This window comes from Acartia tonsa, chromosome 4 (assembly GCF_053477335.1).
Source record: "Acartia tonsa isolate MP-2025a chromosome 4, ASM5347733v1, whole genome shotgun sequence".
In the NCBI taxonomy this organism is placed as follows: Eukaryota; Metazoa; Arthropoda; class Copepoda; order Calanoida; family Acartiidae; genus Acartia; species Acartia tonsa.
In genome coordinates, this window is record NC_137263.1 from 58124393 (window position 1) to 58151295 (window position 26903).

Here is a 26903-nt window from a genome sequence, read left to right on the forward strand (position 1 = left end):
TATAAGTATTATATGTGCTTACTCAACTATTGCAAGTAGAACAGCTGCTTTTTAAATAGGTCTAATTTTAAGGGCATAATAAGTCTTGTTTTTGAAACCTTTATTTTGTTTTTTAAGTTACTTTAGAACATAGTCATACTTAGATTCTTATAATAGATTCATAATATAAATAAATTCATGGTTCTTTCTTGGAGAAAAATTAAGTGAGGATAAATTTATGTATTCACAAAAATTATTACTTTTTGAGATATCTTATTTCAAAGTATTGCTGCGAAATCCTCTTTTACACAGCAAAAAGGTGAAACATAGAGATATTTTTGAGAAAATTACAAGTATCTTCAAATAAATCTGTCTAATTTTGCTCCAAATTTACCAAAATGGACAGTTAAGGTGCCTAAAACTATCTATATTCAATGTACAATCCAAATACATACTTTTGAAGACTATATAAGTCAACAGGAGGATGCTTAAATGTAATATCACAGAAACAAATGTAATTTAATTTTAATTAAATGTAAAAAATCAACTATTCTTGGAATAAATTACTAGAAAAATTAGATTACATTTTTTAACTGGTTGAAATGCTTAAAATTCTAACCAATTTTTGGGTTATTTACAATGTCTATTATGTCTATTTTTCTTAAGATATGCTTCTATTTGTTCAAAATTTTCAAAAAATCAGATAATTGTGTTTTATAGGCTTTCTTATTACAAAGTGACAACTTTATACATTATAACTTACCTTAAAATCCTTGCTAAATTCAATTTATTTTTTCCTTTAGCATTTTCAAAATTCACTTCAGAATGCTCCTATTGGATTATATAGTTTTTAAAAATATGTATTTAGATTGTCTATTGCATGTATTTAGATAGTTTTAGGCACCTTAACTGTCCAATTTGGTCAATTTGTAGCAATATTAGATAGATGTATATGAAGATATTTGTAATTTTCTCTAAAATATATAATTTTATGTTTCACCTTTTTGCTGTGTAAAAGATGATTTTACAGCAATACTTTTAAATAAGATAGCTCATAAAGTATAAGAGCTAGAAAGCTCCAATATCTAACCATTCAACTGTAATGTAAACAAATTTGCATGATGAAAATAAAAAAAAAAAAACAGGACAATAAAGGAGGTTAGGTGAAGGTAGTCTAAAAATAAAAGTAAAATTTGATCACCAAAAGTAATTTTAAAATTTTCTACTATAAGAAGGTACTAATTCAATTTAAGGAAAGCATGTTTTGAACTCACCATAGGGTCCCAGTACATCCTGTGTAAACCGTTTCCATTCTCTGGACCTTTATTTAGCTTTACTATAAAGGAGATCCTTATCTGTTGAGTGGTTCACGAGATCCTTTGCTACTGACAAAAAAGCTTAAAACTTTAAATATTAGGATTGGTTTTCTATTAGTTATTTTAAACAAATTACTAATCCTGCTTATTATGGAGGACACTTATGGAGGGAGTGGACATTGAACTGTAAATTATGTTGGTACCCAAAGTTTCATCTTCAAGCAATCTTTTTCCTTGCTAAAACTTTGGATACTTAACCCTTAACAGTCGGGCCCCTTGCCGCACCTTCTTATCTCAGTTCCTGTTAAAGTGCTTAAATTTTTTGTGCAAGTCCCCTGTTTTATGATAAATTTCCGACCTTAAGTAAATTAAAGTCAATTTTCGCTTCCTTCACCTTTGTTTTTAGGTCCTTTATTACTTAAAAATTTCAAACGGCTGTAATTTTCTTATTTTTGAATCTAGAAGAAAAATCTTTTTGCAGAAAATGTTTATCTTTATGTAAATTTTATATTTGAAATATCAAAATACAAATTTCAGTGGCCGCAGCTGTACTAGGCAGCTGCCAGCCGCCGCAGTCGGCGGGAAAACGGCGGCGGATCTTTATGAAATTTTAATACATTATGTAGCCATGTAAGAAAAGCTAAGGTTTAAAATTTGAAGTCTCTAAGTCAAAAATTGCGGCCAGAGGAGCTTTTTAAAGATTTCTGGAGACCTGGACGATCAGGACCTGCAGGATCATACCTGGAACCTAAATTGACTTGAACACCTGTATTTAATATGAGGATGTACTACTAGAGGATATTTTAGTATTTTAGTAAGATAAAATGCAGCTTTGTTTAATTATAAGAAAATATTTTTGCGCTTTATCTGGATGACTCTGGCAGGTTTGCTGGCATCCTGTATCCGCCAGGATGGAGATATTCAAAACATTCCAACTCTCAGTTATGTGTCACACCCACACTTAAAAAATCACGCAGTTTGGGCTCTTTATCTTTAACACACAGAAAATGAGATAGAAAAAACCGGAGGGTGGGGCGTTCAATGCCCCCCCTCCAACCGTTAAGTGTTAATTGAATTTTGATTAGTTAATTCTGACAGTGTCCTAACTATTTAACCAATAATTTGTATCTATAAAATAATAAGGTTGCTGCCATACTTTTGGACACAATTGTTCTTGTTATAGTTAAAACATGCATTTCTAATTCTGCCTTAAATTTAATTTTTTGGTGTTAAATTTTTCTGCTTATCTTTAAAGGTAAACATTACCAGAGAGAGAGAGAGGGGACAATTGGCTCTTTATTACACTAGTCCCCTAAGTTTTACAATAACGTTTATCTATTTGTTGGCTTAACTACTTTGGGAAAATTTAATGATTTTTGATTGGTTGGTTTATTAGGTTGAGTGTTCAAACATTTGAACCACATAGTTTACGCTACAGAAGGTGTAATGTTGTTTACCATCCTTGGGAATGTATATCAATTTATCGGCCATTGTCTTATCCCTTTAGATCCCTGAAACATTACAATTAAACAATTCTTCTAGGAATGAGATCAAAATTAAAAAATACATTCTTAAATAAAAGTAAACTAAAATTAAAAATGTAGTAAAGATCTCCTTTCCATCTTACTTAAGTGCCCCTAGGTGCCAAGCCGCTATTAATACAAATGATATAATTATACCTTTGAAATTATTGGAATGGGGATAAAAGTATCTTTCATTGGCCATTCCTTAATCCCTGAACAGTTTATAGCAGGGAGGGAGGGGATAATTATTACACTAGTCCCCAAAGTTCTATAATTATGCTTTTCATTTGTTGGCACAATAATTTTGGAGATTGTTTTATTGGTTATTTAATTGGTTGGTTCATTAAGTTTCAACAATTATTTATAATATATAGAAGGGGTAATTTAATGTAAAGGTTGATAGTTCTTTTGTTGGGAGGTAGCTTCACTCTCTTAAGAGAAATCCCCACTGGAAAAAAAGTTAAACTCCCCAAGCTTAATGTTACTTTATATAAGGACTCGCGGCTACGCCCTCTAGAAGCCTCTAGAGGCACTGATAGTGGGGAGGAAAAATAATGCTAACTGTGCTAAATGTTGTAGTGTGCGGAAATAATCTCTTAACTTAAATAACTCCGGGTGAGATTATGTTCTAACAAGAATGACATCATCCATTAGTTTTAAGTTGCCAAGTATAAAAATAAAAACTATAATTATATGGAACATTTGTGGCCAACAAAACTGGCATTTAAAATTTTCTATAATATAATACCTACAATACATAATCATTTAAATCGGTTTTGAAGCCGTACTGAGTAGTTATATTTGCAACGTATTATAGACAGCTTTCCGAGGATAATAAAAGTAAAATTTTAAAATTAAAACCAGTTTTGTTACCCCCCCCCCCAGAGGCCAAAGGCATGGCTTTATAAGACCGGCATCAATTTTATGACTTTTATTTTAATATTCGTAGAAAATTGTATATAATTTAATATGATTTTTCATTGCAGAGAACCTGTTCTATTCCTGCGGATATGAATTGGTTTTGAAGCCATACTGGAAAGTCTATCCGTAATAAATGCTGATAAAATTCTTCACTTTATGGATGTTTTATGTTTAAAAGACATAAAAGACTGACGTACCAAGTGATTTCTATAGAAGATACTTTATTTTTATAATCTATAACAAAATTAAGCCGTCTATCTTTAATAGCAGCTTTTAAATAAATAGAGTAGCTTCAATACTAAAAATAAACAATATTACAATTATTTGAACTTTGATAATCGATATACTATTACTTGGATGTTAGACCAGATTTTCATGTACTCTAATAAAGTTATACTCACAGTTGGCTAAAAGAATGATAACCCCAATCAACCCCCTTAAACACATCAGTTTCCCTGCTACTGGATGAACGAAGGGACCAATAAACTAAATCCATATTAGTAATTGAAATAGTAAATTGACGACAATTTTTTCCAATTTTATAATCTTCACGTAAAAGTCCAAATGTCCATTAACCATTTTGAATATTAAGAATTTAAAAAGATTGTTTTTTGGATGTTGTCATCCTTGTTTTATTTTCAAGCAAAAAGCACTAAATTAAAAAATATAATCATCATGTAAACCGAATTTGACAAGCTTTACAGCATTATACAGTCAAACCTACACACACTCAGACAGACACTCACACAGACACTCACACACACACACACTCACACACAAACCTACAAACTGAGTGAGCTACAAAGAAGATTTGTCAATTCCATATTTGCCATTTATAGTTTTATAGGCAAAGCTTTTCTATAATTAGGGTCGGTCCATCCGCCCAGAACGGATATCTTTTCTTTTGTTAATTTAGGCATGTTAGAATTGTCCTATCGATTTCATATATATCCCTTTGCATTGGGATTCCTGTAGCAGTTAGGTACGATTTAGAAAATGTAGCATCTCTATAATCATTACAAGAATGTCCGTACGTCAATTTTAAACATGTTGATTTTCAAATTTTTTTAACAACAAATTTTTATGTGATTTAATTATCTGATTGATCTTATTTTTAAGATTCTGATTCATAGGTTAACAAAGTTCAACAATATAAACAAAGCATCATAAAATTGTATGTATGTCCTTAAATATTATCATGTATTTAGGCAATTTTTAAACAAATTTACTTACAATTTTGTTTCAACTTTTCTATACTTTATATTCTGATTATTAAGCTCTCTACATGAGTTAATGTTCGTATGTCCTACCATTTCAGAGCTTCGCTTTTATGGATGTTGTCATTCTTGTTTTATTTAATAGCTAAGAAGAAGAAAAATATTATGTCTATTAGCAGGTTTTAACACAACCCTTCCAAGAGAAACGGTCCCAACCAAATATAGCCCCCTCCCCCCCTCCCAAATCAAAACTTTTGCTAAAGGTAAATATTAAAATTACAGGATCGACAACCCCATTATCTATACTGCCTCTAGGGGCGAAGCTGTTTTTTAAGAATGAAATATCATTTCATTGTTTAACAGCTTATATGTGAATTTCAAATTTATTCCTTTTTGAGTAAAAAAAAAATAATCTCGCTGATACTTGTATATTGGCTTCTTTTAGTAGTGAAGCAACCTAATATATCACTCTGTCTGTCCGTCCGTCAGTCCATCAGCGAAGCTACTAATTATTTTCCCCATTGTAAAATATTCTTGTTTTTAAAAAATGCTCTTTAAATCTCCTCATCTGTATTCCTATCCATAATTATTTTTGTGTTTTGCTACTTATGCATGTTTAAATAATTATTTTTTTGGTGGAGGGCTAGACTAGACTATATTCCTTTATCTCCTTTGTAACTCCTTTTTTCAATGAAAGTGACCAAGAATTGCTATGCTTCCTAAATCGTACATAATTGTTAAAGAAATCAGTATGCAAAGTTTGAAATTGATAGTACAATGCTAACCTGCTTAAATCAACAAAAAAAGCTAACTGTATGTGCGTGACAAATGGACAGACCCTACTTATAGGAAAACTTTGCTTTTGAAAAAGAAAATGATGTCTATCCAAAGCCCAAAATCTTGGAGAAATTTGTCTGTAATACAATATGATACATGTTTTTTAGTATGGATCATAACCGGTTCTAATCCAGCGGAAATTCAGAGTTAAGTATGGACATAATTGTCCTTAGTAAAATAAAACATGCATTTTGTATTTTTTGCTTATAATTATAATTTGAGTTTTTTGTGTTAGAAATTTTTGTCTTATCTTTAAAGTAAACATTAGAAGCAGTGACGTGTAGAAGGGGCAAGTAGTCAGATGACATATCCACCCTCCTAGCAATTCTAGGGGGTTAGGTTACAATAATTTAAACCTTCCAGGGAGGGAGGGGACATTAGGTTGTTTATTACACTAGTCCCCAACGTTTTATAATAACATTTTCTTATTAGATGGCTTAACAGTTTTGGGACTTTTATTGAATTCTAATTGGTTGGTTAAATCAGTTGAGTGTCCAAACGTTTCAACCACTATTAGGAGGGGTGATATTGTGTACCATAATTGGGAATATTACACAATTTATCTGCCATTGTTATTTACTTATTGTTTATTGTCTTACCCTTTTTTTGTCCCTACAAACATGCCGTAAAATTAAGGAGGTTGTCACACAAAACGGCTTGTATGTCAAACAAAGATTCTTTCATTTTCATGAAAATTTCCAGTTGTTTTACATTCCATTAAGTTACTGTATTACTCCCCCCTCATTTTTTTGTTCAAAGGCAGTCTCAATATGAACGCACCCCCTCCCCCCTAAAAAAAAACCAGTGAACACCAGTGATTAGAAGTTAGCAATATATCCTGGAATATAGGGTATGATTAACCAAATAAAAAAATCATATCCTCATAGAAAAAAATAACTGTGTTATAAAAATAAATATTTTTAAAAAATTAGAGTTGGTCTGTCAATAACATTTCGTTAATTTACACATGTTAGATTGTCAATTAAAACTTGCATTCTGTTTATAATGATTCAAGTCAGAATGTCCATATGTCTATTTATAACATGTCGATTTTTTACTTTTCTCTTATAATTTATGTAGTATATAATTATCCTTTTCATCTGATTTTTAATCCTATTACAACAATGTACAATGTTATAATCGAAGCATCTCTGTAATCAAGTCCTAATAATGTAAGTACGTCCTTAAACATTATCCTGTATTAAAACAGCTTAACAACATATTTTCTGACAATTTAGTTTCGATTGATGTCATTCTTGTTTGCTCTAGTAAAATTTATTTTTTGTTGTCACCTACCTTGCTTCATTTCAATGTTTGTTTTAAAAGATAAAAAAAAAATTCATTCAACAGTCAATAAGAGTCAGAAAATATTTTTTTTATATTTTTAACAAGAATGACAAATATGATAGGAGGGAAACAAAAGTAAACACCCCTGTAGTTTAAAGATAAATAAGGAAGAAAGGGGGGGTAGAGTTTTGAGCTAAGGATTATGGGATTATGTTACTACATCTTTGTAACAAGTAAAATTTACCAGGGAGGGAGGGGCAATGGGCTGTATATTAAACTAGTCCCCAAAGTTTTGTAATAACGTTGGTATAATAACTTTGGGGACTTTTAATGAATTTTGATTGGTTTGAAGTGGAGTGTCAAAACATTTTAACCATTAATTGTATTCTACAGATTGAGTAATTTTGAATTTCATCATTTGTGATGTACATTAATTTATCGGCCATTGTCTTATCAAAGTTTATAATCCAATGAATAATGAAAGATTAATTTAAACTTTGGGTACCAATGTTATTACTATTCCAATGTCTTTTCCTGAATGTATCCACCAATTTTTGGTAAAAATAAGAAGGGGAGTTTTTTTATTTCGTAACCTGAAATCTATGGGATGACCTAACCCTACAGGGCCCATGCCCTATACCTACGTTGTTCTAACCCTGCCTGCAAGGCTTTCCAATACTCAACCTAACCTAATGAAAAGTATTAAATAAACAAATGAAAAACTACCCACCACCCAAATATTTTCAATTTATTTTAAAATAAAGGAAGGTAGAGTCGTATTGTCAGAATATCTCAAACGTATATCCTGTTAAATAAAGTAGTAAGGCTTTTTGTCTGTAGAAAAATGTATCTTGCTAACCGCTGGACTGATATGGTTCTCCTTTACAATGTAGCCTCATTGGTCAAGTGAAGGTTTATAACTATTTTGGAGGAGGTTACCACAAACACCCTCCCATAAAAAATAATAGAATAATCAGGGAAAAAGTGTAGAAACTGCTATTTTGTACCAACCAATTAAGTACCCAAAGTAAGAAATGGGATGTGTCTATAAAACTTTGGGTACCAGTTTAGATTACAGTCCAATGCCCCCTCCCTACACAGATTTGACAATGGATTGATGTTAACTCCTCCAATCATCATCAACAAAATTACCCCTTTGGTAGAATAATTAGGGCGAAGCTTAGGTAAACACTGTTAGTTTATACCTACAACTCAAATAAAAGTCTGATTTCATCTTGTGCATTGGTTGTTTTCAATAATATACAAATTCATCTAAAATTTAAGAAAGGTTTAGTGATTAAAATATTTAATACTAAACAGGGATCTTAAGGGATAAGACAATGGATAATAAATTGATGTAAATTACCAATGATGTTACACAAAATCACAACTTTTTTTTAGATTAGTATTAGTGGTTGAAACATTTGGACACTCAACTTAATGAATCAAAATTCCCAAAGTTGTGAAGCCAACAAATAAGAAAACAAAATTGAAAACAAAACTTTAGGAATTAATGTAAAGACCAGCCAATGACCAGTCCCCTTTCTCTTTGCTTCTAGAGCATTACAGACATACTGACGGACTTTTATAGAGTAGATGCAGCGTTTGTTTTCATTAATACAAATATGTATTTGAGAAAGGTTTAGTGATTATAATATATTTTAGATATATATATTATATAGTTCTATAATATTACTATCTTCAGAAATAATTATTTTGTTCTATGCCCCTAGAGGCCTCAAGAGGCACTTTGGCAAAAGGGATTGACACAATTTTTTTGAAATCATATTTAATCATATTCAAATTTAGTATTCACAAAATTTAAATTTCAAATTAACATAATTTTTTTTATTTTGATGAATTAAACATAAATCAACTCACACACACTGTTACACATTTTTGTAACATTGCTTGACCAATATTTGACACATTTCTATCACACAGTATAGATGTATTAGGCTTGCTGATGGGTAGATTTTGGGTTCAACCCCTTAATTTTGAAGAACAAATTTCGAAATCTCTCTGTTAAATCATTTATGTGTAAACAAGCAAATCAACATCCATAATAGTCAAATGCAAAAGATTATGGATAAACAAACAGAAAATGTGAATTATCAATTCTCAAGTGAGAAAAAGAATTGAAGATATTGAAAAAATCACAAAATTTTTACATAGTCTTTGATTATTCTTTCACATAAGACGACATTTGAAGTAGTTTTTAAAATATGTTTTCAATGCAAAGCTTCCATCCATAATTTAATATTAGAAAGCTGCAGGCATCATTTTAAAACTATCCTGTCCGTGTGTTTGAAAAACAATTCATATGATCAATTGACAGTAACCATAGAATAAGGAGGAATAGAAATGAAAACCCTAAATATTTCTGGGAAATTTGAAGGAATCTATGACATGCGCAGTAAAGACAAGAATGCTTAAGTATAAATCACAATGACTAGTTGGACATAACTAGAAGAATTTAATTTTTATCAAAATCTAATATATACTGTTAGATATTTGTTCCAACTTCATGCTTTTAAATTTTTTGATGTGGTGTAACATACTTGAATTTAGAATGTTCTTATACTTTTCTAATCAGAGGATAATATTAAATCCACATGAAATAAATAATTGACTGAAACAGTCCTCTTATACACACCTCTTATTGAAGTGGAGACAGCATTAGCTGCTTGGTCAGTTTAGACAACTGTGATAAGTTACTTGTACATTATGTTGTTTTAATTTTGGTAAGTACAATTGACCACATTTGTAATTTTTAAGGGTCAGCTAAATGGGTACAGCCCCTTCCTCCCCCCTCTCCCCTTTCCACAAGTTAATGTATGTATGTAGTTGCTATCATGTATAAATCAGCTGTTTAAAAACAAACATAAGAGCGCAACCTAGTCTTATAATATAAATACTGAGACCAATATTTTTTGTAAATTTTCTTACATAATTATTTTTTTAAGGCTTAATATGCACATTAAATTCATTTTTAATCCATTGTGAATAGGGAAGAGAAAGCTGGCTGCAGGTTGTACTTGTCCCTTATTACACTAAATATATTTGACAGACTGACAGGTCTAATGATTTTATACTGTATGTCTTTGAATGGTGGTATCTGTACAACAAATAAGCAGTCTAATATAGCAACAGGGATAAACTGAAAGGAAAAGAGAGTTTGAAATGAAGTATGGAAATGTTTTGCTCTTAAAAATTAATTAAATATACTTGCATTATATTGTGGATGCATGATTATTTTGTCAACTTGAATTCTATGCTTTGGGTTATTAACAGCATTAGCAAATGATATACCCCATCGCCTTATTAATAAGGCAAAAGATTCCAAGTTGTCTGAAAGAGAATTATTTTTTAATATGAAACTTTCCTAGATTAAGGGCCTTTCCACTATTAATCACTGAGTGATAGATGAAACTATGGATTATTTAAAGGGTAGCTGTGCTAATGAAACAAAAGTGAATCATTCAAATTCATATTAGGATAGTAAATACTGTATCACTTAGCCCATAGTCCAGGGACTTTATCCCTAGAGCTTAGAGCCTCTCCCCATCCCCCCCCCCCCCAAAAAAAAAACAAACATCTATTCCTCTTTTTTCTAAAGAAATAAGGATGACAACATCCATAAGTAGCGAAGCTTAAAAATAATGGATGGACAATAAAAATGTAAAAAATGAACTATAGTGCATTGTAATACAAATTAAACAAATCTTAAGAAAAAAACTTTCTGAAAATATGTAAAACATAAATTTACAGCCAGACATACGTAAAGATGGACAGACATTTCAAATTATAGAGTAGCTTCCATACTAAAAATAGTATAGGGTCTGTTTGTATTTTTCTCAATGAATAACTAGTAAACACAATAATGAACTTACTTTTTTTATAAAAATAAAAAAAACAGTGAGCAGCACTAAGAATCCATTTACTGCAAAAAGGAAAATTAATTTATTCTCATAGCTTTTCTTTTATTTACTTTATCTGGCTGCCTTGTTTGTTTCAACCTCCTATTTGTAAATAAATTAAACTTACCTTGAAATTATGCTCCCTCCACAATGATGAACATTTTTAAATATTATTTGGACCTAATTCAAATGTTAACATTAGTAAGGAGGGAAAGGCCAGAGAAATGTAAATGATACTGAACTTAAAGTTTGTAAACTAGATGCTTTTTATCTTAAGAACTTTGTGGATTGATTGTTAAATTTTCATTGTTTTTTACAAACTTGAAGTGTCCAAACTTTTTTATCAATGAATTTAATCTATGTAAGGAACATTTGTTTAAAATATTCCTTTAAGAAGAAAGATAAAATTTGTAATTATAACAGATATTAAATATGAATTCTTACTATCCAGATGAATTCTCCCTCACTTGATTGAGTGCCATTAACAATACACGGCTGCTTTAAACATGGTTTTACTTTTCCACATTCCTAATATGACATATTTAAAACTCTTTTGTTCTAATACCAGTATTACTTTCACCTATGTATGTTATTGTTATATTAGCTAATTGTTTTTCATTTACAATTTTGTCAATTGAAGTTGCGATTCTTGTTAAAGCTTATAATATTTTACTATTATAGAATTTGAACTTACTTCATCTCCATTTAAACCCAAAAATAATACTGACAGTAGCAGAACCAATAATATTATATAAAACATTTTCACCATTTTTCCATTTCTGATAACTGTAATTTTTTCTTAATGATCTGCTGAAAAGAAAAAATAATGTGTCTACCACTAAGCTTGATAAAATGTAAGATTCTTGGATTATATGTATAATAATTGTATTTAAATATTTCATAGATTTGATAATTATAGGTGTAATCCTTTTTTATTTACTAAATACAATGTAAAATTTTTTTTTTAAAATAACATGATTTCAACATTATGTGATTGAATTAAATGTAAAGAAACAACAGTGAAATTGAATGCTTTGAAAATTTGAGAATTTTTCAGCTCCTCTGTAAGTCTGGTAAAAATTTAACAATCAAAGTTCATGCTTACTTATGTGTAAGATATAGGATGTATGTATGTTTGTATATAAAAAAACAATCATAAGACCCAAGAATGTTTAAGTTTATGAAGGGGCATGTAAATAGTTTTTGGTGTTATCCTCTAAGGATTTTTTTCAATGTTGAAAATTTGAGTATAATAATTTTTTTGTCAATAATACGAATTTAAAATAGAACTTACCTAATTACTACGTTATTAAAAAACTAATTGGTAATTTTATATCATAAAATAAATCCTTAACAGTAAGTTAATTGTTTCAACTATATATGACAAGTTTAATATCCCTACAAACATTATAAGAAACTAAAATGTTCAGATTTTCCCTTTTTCTCCCAAAACACCATAAAATCAAGGCATTATTCCTGCATATTTTTGTTAATAGGACATTTTTGGTTGATCAGGGTAATGAAATGTGCTTTGAAAATGTAAAGATTTGATAATCAGATGAGAAATTTTTAGGTTTACACTCCCTTTAATGCTTTGATCTTTTCATAAAATAGTTAAACCTGCCTCAATTTGTAATAAAACATGTAGCGCCAAATCCTTCCTTTTGTGAATGAAAAAAATTAGGTGGCCCCTATGAACCAAAGTTAAGGGAAGATATAGGGGAGTGTATTACAAGCAACAAAAGATACATGGGGTGGATACACTTCTCTAAAGTGTCGAAACTCAAGTTATCTTTTATTGGTGAATTGACGCCTTCTTGGCTGTTCTATGGAATATGACTAAACAATATTATTTTCATGTAACCATAAAAAATCATGCAACTTTCTATAAGATTGTGTAAAGGATGATGCTAATAAACGGACATACATTGTTTGTAAAAAGCTAAATTTTTTTAGGAAATTTAAATTATTTTAAAAGGGGAAGGGGGTTGTGGGGAAATTTTCCTTTAGAATTGTTTGTCAGAATCACATTACCTTTTCCATGCTTTTACATAAAGTATCCTGTATTTTCCTTTTTCAACAGACTTTGCTCAGACTTTGAAATGGTATTATGTTTAAGTTAATGTTTCTACTAAATGCTGAGGATTGTTTGTTCCATTATAATGTTTGATATATTTAGCTTCGCATCTGTGGTTGCTTTTATTCTTAATGTTACTGTATGTATACAAAAACAATGTGAAGCATTGAAGGATATCGCTAACCGCAACCCCCAAAAAAGAATTTGAAATTTTTTTAACAAAAATTTAAATCTAGTGGGGGTTTTCCACAAAAAAATATAAAAATCATTCATCAATTTGAAATGTAAACCAACAGACACGAATCAAATAATAGAGTAGCTTCGGGTACCTAATTCAAATATAAAATATATCTTTTTAAGTATTTATTTAAGCTAAGATTAAATAGCAGTTTTGATTAAATAGGTTATTATATCTAGGATTAAATACGAATACTTTATTAGCAAATATATATAGATTTAAATGATTCAAACTGTTGATCAATTATGCAGAAATGCTTCTGAAGTAATAGGATATCTGTTTGTGTGTAGGAACACCAAAGCAGCAGGATGACTGTCTGTCTAATTAAACAGAAGTATTAATTAGCTGTATAACTTTGAAGGCGTTGAAGAGGTGGAATATTTATCTGTAACTAAACTCGTTAAAGTAGTAGGATGACTTTCTGTAGCTGAATTGGCCTGAAAAAGGCTCGACTCCAAACCAGAATGTTCTGTATATGGACTCTCAATTACAACTGAATCAAATAAATGTTCTCTTAACTTTTTCCAGAGTAATTGAGAGTAAATGAGTATGTTTCTCCTTTTAAGCCAAAAACTTAAACTTAATTATACTACAGTCAGTTGAAAATTTTGCAACGGTTTGTTAACATTAGGCTATTTTTAAACAACCAATATATTCATATTCAGTTTTTAATATTTAAAAAGATTTGGTAATTTTCAGGGACGTTCAAGCTTTTTATTTTAAGAGGGTCTCTGTACAGGTAAAAATTAAAAATCTGATTTTTTTTTTAAAGAGTTAGAGGTTAACTTATAAAACAAAATATGCTTCTTTTTGATTGTTATTCATATATTTGAAGTAAAAACATACATATTTTGTCTCATAAGGTGACATCTAACTCTTAAAAAAATTTTTTTTTCATTTTTACCTGTAGAGAGACCACCTGAAGGCCTGGAGCTCCGGAACCGGGAGGCCTATCCAAAAAATCTTAAATCTGGGGGAAATTCATCATAGAAGAATGATTTTATCCCTAATAATCTATCCTCTCAGTCCAAAGATAAAGCCTATACACCAGGTTTACGCAAATGTGTCAGAACTTCCCCCACCCCCCTTAATTTGAATTCCCTCTTAGGCCCCATTATCCCATTAAAAAGTATATGATTTCTGGGTTTAAAACACAAAAAAATGTGACAGAATAAACTAAAGAGGTAGGTGTTTTTTGGCTGTATGTATGGTTTACAACACGAAATATCTACCAATGAAACCACTCAACAGAATATTTTTGGTTTAACATTTAGTTTTAGTTTTACACCTTATTGGTTAAGTATTGCTTCTTTTTATTCTTAAGGCGTTTGCTACAAGTATATTGAGGAGTATCTGACATGGTATGATGCCAGGGAGAGATGCCAGCAACATGGAGGAGATCTTTTCAGCATCCACTCACAACACGAAAATGATCTTGTACATAGTAAGTTAATTTAATAATACAATTATAAACATAAACAAATTGTATTACAGATATATGCCTGTGGATGATTTAGGCTTAACCCATTAGAGTTTCTTTTTAAAAGCAAAGCTTTTCTATAAATAGGGTCGGCTGTATGTCCATCCCTCTGTACGTCCGTATGTAAAGAATAGCATGTTAGAATTGTCCTATTGATTTTAAAATTTGCATGATGATTCCAGTAGTAGTTAGGTATGTTTAAGAAAGCGTAGAAACTCTATAATCGTTACCTGAATGTCCATTTTAAACAAGTTGATTTTTGATTTTTAGAGTACTGATTCCTATAACAATATAATAAGCGAAGCATCTCAAGTCCTAAAAATGTCCTTAAACAGTATTTAAGAAGTATTGCAACAAATTTATGTAAAATTTTATAAACACTGGAATATTCATATTTTGTATATTCAGTTTTGACACTCTACAAGAGTTAATGTTCATCTGTAATACCCTTTAAGCTTTTATGGATGTTGTTATCCTTGTTGAATTTTATTCAGGCATAATAAAAGGAAGAGAACATTTGCTTACGTGGATTGGCTTCAATGACCAACAAAAGGAAAATATCTTTGTATGGTCTGATGGTAGCACAGGTGAAGTTTACACTTTGCATATATGTATAGAATAGTTATTTCTTGTATCGTATTATAAACGGCTTTCCGCGGATATAGAATGTACAATTATAAGATTAAAACTAGTTTTTTTAGCCCCGTGGTGCCGAAGGCACCGGCTAAAAAAACTGGTTTTAATCTTATGATTGTACATTTCTATATTCGTAGAAAACTGGATATAATACGATGCTAGACATAGTTTTTTTGTATGGATGAGAACCGGTTCCTGTCCACTGGATTCGAATGAATACGAGAAAACATATTATCTATAATACAAAGTAGCTTGATGTCTGTCCATCCATCCCTTAAGATCTTGGTAACCACTGAACCGATTGGATTCTACTCTTAAGGGTCCTGTGATGGTTTTAGGCTATTTTCTTTGGGGGTGTGACAAGAAATATATATTTGTTTACGTAGGTAATCTTTTTTTGCTAATAATGTGTTCACAAAAACTTCTTTAAAATGCAACTTAATTTCCTACAAAGAAACCCAGTTCATAACCTCTTGGGACAAAGCCCCCTTAGGCTATTGGCAAGGTCCCTAGTACACATAATAAGATGATAAATAATAAAACAATAAAAAAAATTTAAGTAAAGACAAGAAAGACAACATCTAAATATCTTAACAAATAGCACAATACATAGAAACCTTAGCAAATATTGAGTAACAATGTTTTTGATACTAAATGATTCAAGGGGGGAAGGGGCAAAACGTAAATTTTTTTGTGGTAAAAAAAACACTCTAAAACATTTACTTCTAAATGGGGTCATTAGACTCCCCAGTGTCCACAGAGATAAAGGGTGAGCAAAAAAATGTGTAGATTTTTAAAATTCAAATTGCGCAGATTGTGTTAATAGTAAAAAAAGTTACTCATACTTTTAGAATCACTATGAAGTCTATTTTTGGGAAATAAAAGAAAGATTCCTCTGCTACTTATAGTTAGGGAGCTACTTTAAAATGTCCCCACTTACTAAAAACTTGACTTGCAAGAAAGTTTGGGACATTTTCAGCACAGGAATCATTTTCATTTTTCCCAGAAATAGACTTTATAGCAGTTCTAATAGTGTGCATAACATTTTTATACTATTAACACAAGTCGCGCAATTTGAATTTTAATAATCGACGCATTTTTTGGCTCACACTTTAGATAGACACAAAGAAACGAATTCTGTTTCTTTTACTTATGGTTTAAATGTAAATCTTTTCATATGTGACATGTCTATTAAAAGAGCTCTGTCATTATTTATTGTAATTATCCTTGCTATTTACTTTAGTAAAGTTCACACAATGGAGATCTAATGAACCAGATCATGGGAAAGATGGAAACTGTGTTTGTGTAGTAAGTTTATTACTTATTATATTAACCCTAAAAGATATGGTGGGCATGTTCAACCCCCCTCCCTGCTCCCAACTAATTAGGGATAAAAATCCAAATAAATCCATTAGAAATAGTCCTTTATTTTTCTTCATACCTATGATATCAATAGTTCCTGTTGAGTATATTAATATCATATATAACTAATACATTTCAATACCCTCCACAAATAGCTAAAAACCTTCCCAGGACCTATGAGAAGCTGCACTTCTGCTATTCTAATAATTATATTGCAATATCACGCTTATGTTACGATAAAAAAAAACAGTATGGGAGTTCATTAAGGTTTTCATATTACAAATACATTTTGTAGATTCGGAGTAGTGATGGTGAATGGGGTGATTATCCCTGTGAGAACAAATTACCTTCAATTTGCAGAATATGATGTAGTTAAATGAATTATATTTTTCTGTGCTTTTTTGAAAATACATTTGATACAGAAAATATTTATTTGTTATGATTGGTTATAAAACAAAACACTTCCTGTTTTTAGTAGCAAAGCTACTCTATAATTCCAAATGTCTGTCCGTAAGTAATGAATTGGGAGAAATGTGATTTTTTCGGTTCTTATAACATATAGAAGGCTGAAACTTTTTGACAACATTTCCATCATTAAGGAGCATCTTGAATTTAACAAATACTCTAAAAATCTACTTGTATGTATTCCCATCCACGATTTTTTTGCGCTTTGCTACCAAAAGATGTAGTCATCTTTATTTCTAAAATAACTGATATGTGTCTGACAAATAGCAGTATTACAAACATATGATGTAATAATTTAAAATAATTAACGATAATAAAACATATAAAATGATACAAATTATATAATTTAAATAATAATTTTAGTAATAAATAGATAAGAAAAGAATTCAATAAGAGAAAATTTTAATCAAATATTAAATGAGAATAATAAAATTAATACCCCTTAAAAAATAGTTCAAATCTTATTCAACATGTGTGGAAATCTGTCTATAATATAATGCAATAAATAACTATTAAATTCATTCTACAGTCTCTATAACTTAGTAAGTAGAGCTTCTGAAAATTATTTAAGTAAAGATATTTTTATAAACATTATGATAATATTTACTTCAAAATGAATTTGTTAAAAGACAGTGAATAGAAAAATAATGAAAATATTTAGATAAATTAGTTTAAAACCCAAACATAACAGAGTTTTCGTACTGAAGAAAAAAAATTCTTAGCTAACTGATTAGTTCTTTAAATCATAGTATAGATGTATAACCAGACAACTACTAGGATCCTGATAAGGACCATTTTTGTCTGCTAGCAAATTGCTTTCTGTTCTTGGCTGTGTTAATATTTGATCCCGATGCCATGCATTGATTTAAAGACCCGATTAGAAGACTGCACTAGGTCCTTGGGAAGGGCACAGATAGATTTTGTTATTTACTGTTTAATAGTAACAGTAACAAGCCGTTTTCACTCCACAGGGGGAGCATATGCCGCTGACAATTTGTCAGTGTTTCTGTAACAATGTGGCTTTTTTTATGGATATGGGATAGGGTTGTCAGCCCTAAGCCTTATGATTGCGGTGTAAAACGTCCATTTGCCCATCAGAGAACCAACCCTTTGATTGCACGACCTTTGTCTGAGAAGTCTTAACTGTACATGGTAGTGAGTTGCGCCTGTTTTTGGGGCCAAGGCATTCCCCCTACTCTAAATATTCATGTTCTGCACCTTACATAGCAGCAGTAGGAACCATTTTTACGTCTGTAGTTATGACGCGGTGTCAGACCGAGATTCGAACCTATCACCTTCCCGACGACGAGCGGATGAGCTACGCGTTGAGCCACGAAGCTTCTCATAAGTCAAGGAAAGGTTTATAACCAATTTGGAGGATGGTACATTACCAACCGACAAGAAATAGCCCCAGGAAACAAATCCATCTACCAAACATACCCCCCCCCCCAAAAAAAAAAATACAGGAAGGTCATTATGATTTTTTAAAAAGTAGTTTTGTATTTGAAGATCTCAAGAACTGTTGGAACGATATGGCTCTCTTTTATAGTTTCAGTAAAACCCTTCACCCACCAAAAATTATTATTTAAATATAATCTCCCTAGAGACTTCTAGTACGGCATAGCCGCTAAGTTAGTATCTAAACTTGATGAAAAACTGCGTATATTCTGTTTTAAAACATACTTAAATTATGACTTGATTATAGAGATTCTTTGCTTAAATTTTATTTACCTTGTTGAATAAAAAGAAAGTTGTTTCAGAAAAAGTTTAAATCAGCATGGTTAAAAAGGACTTACGGACTTTTCTTGTAATGTTTTTAGAGTTGCTATGCTTTGAAGTCGTACCTAACTGTAACAGGATTCATTACCCAAATTTTGACAGGACAATTCTAACATGCCTAAATAATGAAAAGAGCTAACCGAGACGTGCGTACGGACGTACAGAACCTAGTTATAAAAAACTTTGATAAAAAAAAATCAATGTTTATTTAATTTTACAATATTTATTGTTTATTATAGAAACATGTTGTCAAAATATAAACAAAATAATTATCATTCTAAACACAAATATTATATTGTATACACTATACACTAAAAGGATGTCATTCTATCTCATAAACGGTTGGATAAAAATTCACTAATTTTAGAAGTTTGGTATTAAACTGAGAAAAAAAGTCTTTAAGCAAGAGGCGATGTATTTAGTTATATGATAAATTATAGATTTTAGGGATATTAATTAAAATTGAATAAAAAATTATATTGTATTTTTAGAATTTTATATCAGAAAGTAAAATAATATTTATAATTATCTGATAAAATTATTTACAGCACTCTCATTCATTTACAATTCCATAGAGAGGGGATCAATATTGCCAGCTCTCATCTGGATAGAGAGAGGATCTTCATCAAATATTTCTTCTTCTTTAATTTCTTCCTTGATATAAACTTCTTCACAATTAATGAAACTAAAAGATACAGATGGTGGAACTGTATTACTACAGCTTTTCATCATTATTAAATGTCCAGGGGATTTTTCATGTCTTGATAACTCTAAACCAGAGATATAATGTTTGTCACAAAGTTCACATGAGTATGGCTTCTCACCTCTATTGATCCTTTCATGGACAGCCAAATCCCAACCAGATTTAAATGTCTTTTCACATTGATCACATGAGAATGGTTTAATGCCCGTATGAATTATTTTATGTCTATTCAAGTGACTACTCCTTGCAAAGGTCTTTTCACATTGATCACATGAGTATGGTTTCTCGCCAGTATGGATTCTTTTATGTCTAGTCAAATCACTACTTTGTTTGAATGTCTTTTTACATTGATCACATGAGTATGGCTTCTCGCCAGTACGGATCCTTTTATGGACCGTCAAATCACTATTTTTCAGAAATCTTTTTTCACATTGATTACATGAAAATGGTTTCTCACCCGTATGGATCCTTTTGTGTCTAGTCAAATCCCTATTTTGAGAAAATATCTTTTCACATTGATGACATGAGTATGGTTTCTCTCCTGTATGAATTTTTCTATGTGTCATCAAGCTAATATTCTGAGAAAAGGTCTTCTCACATTGATCACATGAGAATGGTCTCTCACCAGTATGTACCCTCCTATGAACAACCAAGTGAGATATCTGTGTAAAATTCTTGTTGCAAATATCACAAGTATTCATGCTGGTATATCCTCTCACAATCTCCTAAATAAATTAAGATATTAAAACACATAAAAAATTAGCAACTAAAAACTACAACAAAGATGATAATTCCATAGAAGCAAAGCAAGAAAAAACAGACGTCCAAACAAACAATAAGAATTGTAAAAGTCATATCTAATTCTGATATGCCTAAATTTACGATAAGAGCTATTGTTATAGACATACAGACATATGTAAGAAAGTAGAAGGAAAGGAATAAACAAGGATGTTAACATTTATAAAAGCAAAGCTGACAAACAGAGGTTGATACGGTTTTATTACCCCCCCATCTTTGGGTTATGTAACCCAACCACCCCCCCCCTTCTCTCCATATTTGGTTTTTATATTTATTTTTTATAATATTTAGCAACTCCTCCTACTGTTCTAAATTAATGATAAATGGGCGGAGTTAGAATTTAATATTTGAGGCAGGGGAGTCAAATGAGGGGTTTCAAAGTTTGGGGTAAGCACCCCTTTATCCCCAACCTAGGACTTCTATGATTTAAGGCGGTAAATATAAATAAATACATACACAAAGAACTGGAAATAAATTGTTATCATAAAAGAAAAACAATATCTATAAAATCCAAGCTCAAATAAACCAGTCTAGCAGAAAAATCCAGGGATCTAAAGGGATAAGACAATGGATATTGAGTTGATGTACATTCCCTTTAATGATGCACATAATTACTCTTTCTGTAGATTAAAATTATTGGTTGAAACGATTGAACACACAACTTAATGAACCAACCAATCAAAATTCACTATTGTCCTTTAAGTTGTTAAGCAAACGAATAATAAAACGTTATTATAAAACTTTGGGTACCTCTGAGAAAAATCTACGATCTATCTTTGATTGCATATTTCTTTAAAAAATTTGAAACAGAGCAGTACAGAAAGAACAAATTAGGAAATGGTCACCAAATTATTTATAAAACAAGGATGAAACCAATCAAAAAAGCGAAGCTAAGAAACAGTAGAAATATAGGATGTCATGGCAGGGGGGTGTCCGTCCCACATCTACCCCTACACCCATGGGATCAGCGCCTGCCGAACCAAAGCTCCAGAAGGAGCAGATGAATTACAGTTCAATGCCAGAGATCTGCCATCTTTTTAATTCACTCGACAAGGAAGTATGCTAGCAGGAAGCTGCTTCTGCTATTGCTATTCATTGCCGGAACCGTGCAGAACCCTGAACCATGGATCTGCCCCAAGTGTTCTAAAAATATCACCCGTGCTCACTACTCAGTTCAATGTTCCAAATGCACCTCCTGGTTTCACCTTAAATGCTCCCCCTTCAAAGCCTTACGCGAGAGGAAGGCCCGCCAGCAATGGGAAGGCTCCAGTTGCACTCCCATCCAACCCCCCCCCCCTAATTCTCCTACCCCACCTCCTCAAACACAACAGCAACAACACACCAACAACGAACTTGAACTGAACCTATGTCAAATCAACATCAACGGCATCAAGAGCAAGAACACAGAACTGATGCACCTAATGACAACTGAAAACATTCATGTTGCCATGGTGCAAGAGACCAAATTGACAGATAAATCCAAAGATTTTTCAACACCTGGATACACTCTGGTAAGAGAAGATAGGAAGAGAGACAAGGGCGGAGGCCTAGCTTTCCTTGTCAAAGACACCATCCCCTTCTACACCAACAACATCCCCAACAACATCAAATCCCATCAAGATGTTGAACTCCAGAGTATATCCATAGTAGGGATCAAAGACAACATCACTTTAAACAACGTTTATATCCCTCCAGTATCTAGCTGTCAAAATGGTCCCAATCTTCCACTCCAGCACTCCAGGATATCCTCTCCTTTACCGCTGGCAACAAACACAATATCACAGGCGGCGACTTCAACGCCCACCATGCCAACTGGTTCTCTAAAGGAGAGGAGGATGCCAGAGGAAGAAAACTGGCTGACGAGATCTCAGACTCAGACCTAAGTATTCTGAACGAAGATCTAGACACAAGAGTCACCAGCCAGAATCAAAGCTCCCCTGACATCACACTGGCAACACCATCAATACTGCCATATACATCCTGGACAGTGAAATCCAGTCTAAACTCTGACCATCTACCTATAATAATCAAGCTAAAGGCAGACATAAACACCACCAAGTCTACCGACAAAGTTTACATTAACTTTGCCAAAGCTGAAAGGACTGGTTTCACCTCTTTTGCTGAGAAAAAGTTTTCCAGACTCCCAACCCCCACCTCATCCATCAGGGGAGAGAAGGCATTCAGGAAAATCATGAATGCTGCGGCCCAAAAGTTCATTCCAAAAGGTCGTATTGTTAACGTTCACCACAACATCCCCTCAAGAACATTCAACAAAATCAATGAATGAGACAGGCTCCGGGTGCAACAACCTGACAGTGAACGTTACCAACTTCTCAACAAGGAAATAAGAAATGAGATCAACGACCACCGCAAATCACAATGGCAAGAACATCTCGAAAAATGTGAAGCAGGATCTCAGAAATACTGCAAAACAATAAAAGGCATCTGTCAACCTCAAAAAACGCCTACCAACACTGCCATCAAATTCAATGGTAGGATCATCTCAGCAAATGGGAAGATTGTAAACCTCCTCAATCAACAATACTCACCATCAACACCCAAAAGACCATCAAAACAATTCCGTCAGACCATCAGACACATAAAATGGAAGAAGACCTGGCTACAAACAACAACAACAGTAGAAATATAAATGTATAAGTTTTAACAAAATTGTAGTAAATTTGTTGCCAAACTGCTTAATTACAGGAAAATAATAATAATAATACTTATTAGTGATGTCAGGTACCCCCTAGTTTAGGAGATAGCACATTGTACCTAACTACTACATGAATCACCATACCAAGTTTGAAATTGAAAGAACAATTCTAACATGACTAAATTAAATGAAAGAGTTTACTATTCCGGACAGAGGTATGGACGGACCCACCTTAATTATAGAAAAGTTCGCTTTAAACCATCAGCATTGAATAGCACAAGAGAATGGGTCTGGAGTAATTAAGTAAAGCACAAAAATATATAAATACCTTATAATATAAAGTAGATCTGTATAATGGATTTCTCTCTGTTCACAATGGATGTTAGTTACTGACTGACTATGATACAATTATCAACCTAAATCATAAACAATAGTTATATTTATTAAAATTAAAGCGCAACAAAATCTCCGCCTATTTACCTAATTATGATGCTCAACCTAGACTCCTCCTACTTATAGGCAGAAGCTGAGTTAGGAAATGTTTCTGTAAAGGTGGATTATAATAAATGAAGATTCTGGCGGGATCGGAATTATTATCATATTGTAAATATGTCCACATAGTTTTTTCAAGTAAAAAAACTCCAATAGTAAAAGTTAATTTATCTTATATGCCTGTCTTGTTTTCACAAAATCAGTTTAACGACCAATTCAGCCTAATTGTTTGATATTTATTGTAATTCAAAATTATGCTTGCAATCATTTTCTGAACACAAATTAGATGTAAAACAAAATCTGCCTGATAAAAGTTTATTTTTTCTGTTTATCTTCGCCAGCTAAACACTATTTAACATATTTGAAATAAAAACAGTAAAGGTTCACTACTCCAAGTACCCAAATTCGGCATATGCAATTCATGCAATTATCTCTTTAAAACAAACCTTTTACACACCCCACCCGAAAGCGTGTTAGGTTAGAAAAAACCCCCCGTGGAAACGGTTTACACAGGATGTACCAGGACCTTATGGTGGTTTCAGAACATGCTTTCCCTAAATTGAATTAGTAGCTTCCCATAGTAGAAAATTTTAAAATTACTTTTGGTGATCAAATTTTACTTTTATTTTTAGAGTACCTTCACCTAACCTCCTTTATTGTCTTATTTTGTCTTTCATGTTCATCATGTAAATTCCTTCACATTACGGTTGAATTGACAGATATTGGAGCTTTCTAAAAAGGTCTCTAACAATTTTCTAGCTCTAATACTTTTTGAGATATCTTATTTCAAAGTATTGCTGTAAAATAATCTTTTACACAACAAAAAGGTGAAAAATAAAATGAGATACTTTAGAGAAAATTAGAAGTATCTCCATATAAATCTCTCTAACATTGCTTCAAATTGACCAAATTGGAAAGTTAAGGTGCCTAAAACTATCTACATTCAATGGACAATCCAAATACATACTTTTTAAGACTTTATAAGTTGACAGGAGGATGCTAAAATGTAATATCAAAGAAACAAATGTAATTTAACTTTAATTAAAAATCACTTGTAAGACATTTTTTAATGTAAAAGGTGTTTTAAGGAACAAGAAACTCATATCTAATAATGATTTAATATTTTTAAACATCTCAGTACTAGTTTAGAGTAACTAATGGTGTATATTAACAAAAAATTTGTTGCCTAAGAATAAATTGTTTCTTTTATTATATGTGAGATCATCCATGAAAGTCTTTTAATTACTATGTTTACTTAGTTAAGGTGGCAAAAACTAATTTTGTTTCATGAGGTTGTAAAGAATTAAAAAGGCCAATCAACTATTCTTAGATAAAAATTACTAGAATTAGTAAATTACATTTGTAAACTGTTGGAAATGCTTACAATTCTAAGCAATTTTTGGTTTATTTACAATGATTATGTCTATTTTTTAAAAGATATGTTTCTATTTGTTCAAAATATCAGATGATTGTGTTTTATTGGCTTTCTAATTACAAAGTGACAACTTTATACACTATAACTTACCTTCAAATCCTTGCTAGAGTCTATTAAATATCAATTTATTTAAAAAAAACAGGATTTTTTTATTCTTTAGTATTTTTAAAAATCACTTCAGCTTACTCCTATTGGCTTATATAGTCTTTGTAAGTATGAATTTGGATTGTCCATTGAATGTAGATAGTTTTAGGTACCTTAACTGTCCTATTTGGTCAATTTGGAGCAATACTAGAGAGATTTATATGAAGATAATTGTAATTTTCTCTAAAATATCTAATTCTACGTTTCACCTATTTGTTGTGTAAAAGATGATTTTACAGCAAAACTTTGAAATAAGGTATCTCAAAAAGTATTAGAGCTAGAAAATTGTTAGAGACCTTTTTAGAAAGCTCCAATATCTGTCAATTCAACCGTAATGTGAAGGAATTTACATGATGAACATGGAAGACAAAATAAGACAATAAAGGAGGTTAGGTGAAGGTACTCTAAAAATAAAAGTAAAATTTGATCACCAAAAGTAATTTTAAAATTTTCTACTATGGGAAGCTACTAATTCAATTTAGGGAAAGCATGTTCTGAAACCACCATAAGGTCCTGGTACATCCTGTGTAAACCGTTTCCACGGGGGGTTTTTTCTAACCTAACACGCCTTCGGGTGGGGTGTGTTTAAAAAGAGAATATTGTGACTGCAATAATATTGTGCACAGAGGTTCAAATGGATTAAATAACGTCCAACGTTTTAATTAAATAGATACCTTGTGATATAAAGTAGATCTGTATAATAATGAATATTGCTCAGTTCTCTGTGAATGTTAGTTACTGACTGACAATGATCCAATTATTAACCTAAAAAAAAAAAAAAATACTCATGTACATAAATAACGCTAAACAAAATCTCCGCCCATTTACTCAATGCTATCGGGCCCCTCTTACTTTAATCAGAACATAGATAGATAAACGTTTTTTTGCTAAATAAATATTCTGGCGGGAAATTATTCTTTATCTTTAAGGGTATTAAAATGTTTTTATGTCAATAAATCCAAAAACTCTGAATCTTTTAAAATAATAATCTCAACATGAAACCATGAAAGTTATTGAATCAACTAATAATATTAACAAAGACATTGAAAAAGTTCAAAGTCACAAAAACTTATCCATTAAGAAAAATGGATGACAACATCCATGAGTATAAAAGCACAAAATAATCATTGCTAAGAATTTGGGCAAGGATGTGAATAAGCTTAACGAAACCTCCGCCATTTACTTAAATATGATGCTCAAGGCAGATTCCTCCTACTTTTTATCAGAAACTGAACCAGCAAAATGTGCTATTCTAAATAATGGCGGTACATTGTTTTTTATTTATATGACATAGGCATGATGATGATGAATTACGCTCCTAAATTTTGCTGGAAGCGGAGGGGTGTTAAAACTTACTCATAGGTGTTAAATTTCAAAATTTTGGGAGTGCATCTGCAAGATAAAATAGAATAAATTTCCTAATTGTTTTCGGGGAAGGGTAATCAACCTTTTTAATGTTCCCGAGAGTGAGTAGTTACTCTACCTGAGAGTTATGTCCATCATTATTTTCTCTCAGGGTAAAACCTTTAGTAATAAAAAATTTAATAACCTGTGTTTTTGTAAACAAAATTAGTAGAAAACTTCTTTCTTATTGATATCTATAATCTGTGCATTTTTATTTGTTTATAAATTAATCTG

At 31.4% G+C, this 26903-nt stretch overlaps 2 long non-coding RNA genes across 2 annotated transcripts; one reads left to right on the top strand and one right to left on the bottom strand.

Moving 5' to 3' along the window:
* Nucleotides 1-14437: 14437 nt before the first annotated feature.
* LOC145318404 (uncharacterized) lies at nucleotides 14438-17209 on the top strand. The gene is made up of 4 exons (XR_013879324.1): nucleotides 14438-14759; nucleotides 15290-15382; nucleotides 16675-16739; nucleotides 17089-17209. It is a non-coding gene; the product is annotated as an uncharacterized LOC145318404 (long non-coding RNA).
* Nucleotides 17210-19291: 2082 nt separating this feature from the next.
* On the bottom strand, nucleotides 19292-26902 carry LOC145317928 (uncharacterized). Its single transcript, XR_013879161.1, has 4 exons — nucleotides 26815-26902; nucleotides 25940-26030; nucleotides 23523-23610; nucleotides 19292-20465 (listed from the first exon to the last, which is right to left on the bottom strand). It is a non-coding gene; the product is annotated as an uncharacterized LOC145317928 (long non-coding RNA).
* Nucleotide 26903: the final 1 nt, after the last annotated feature.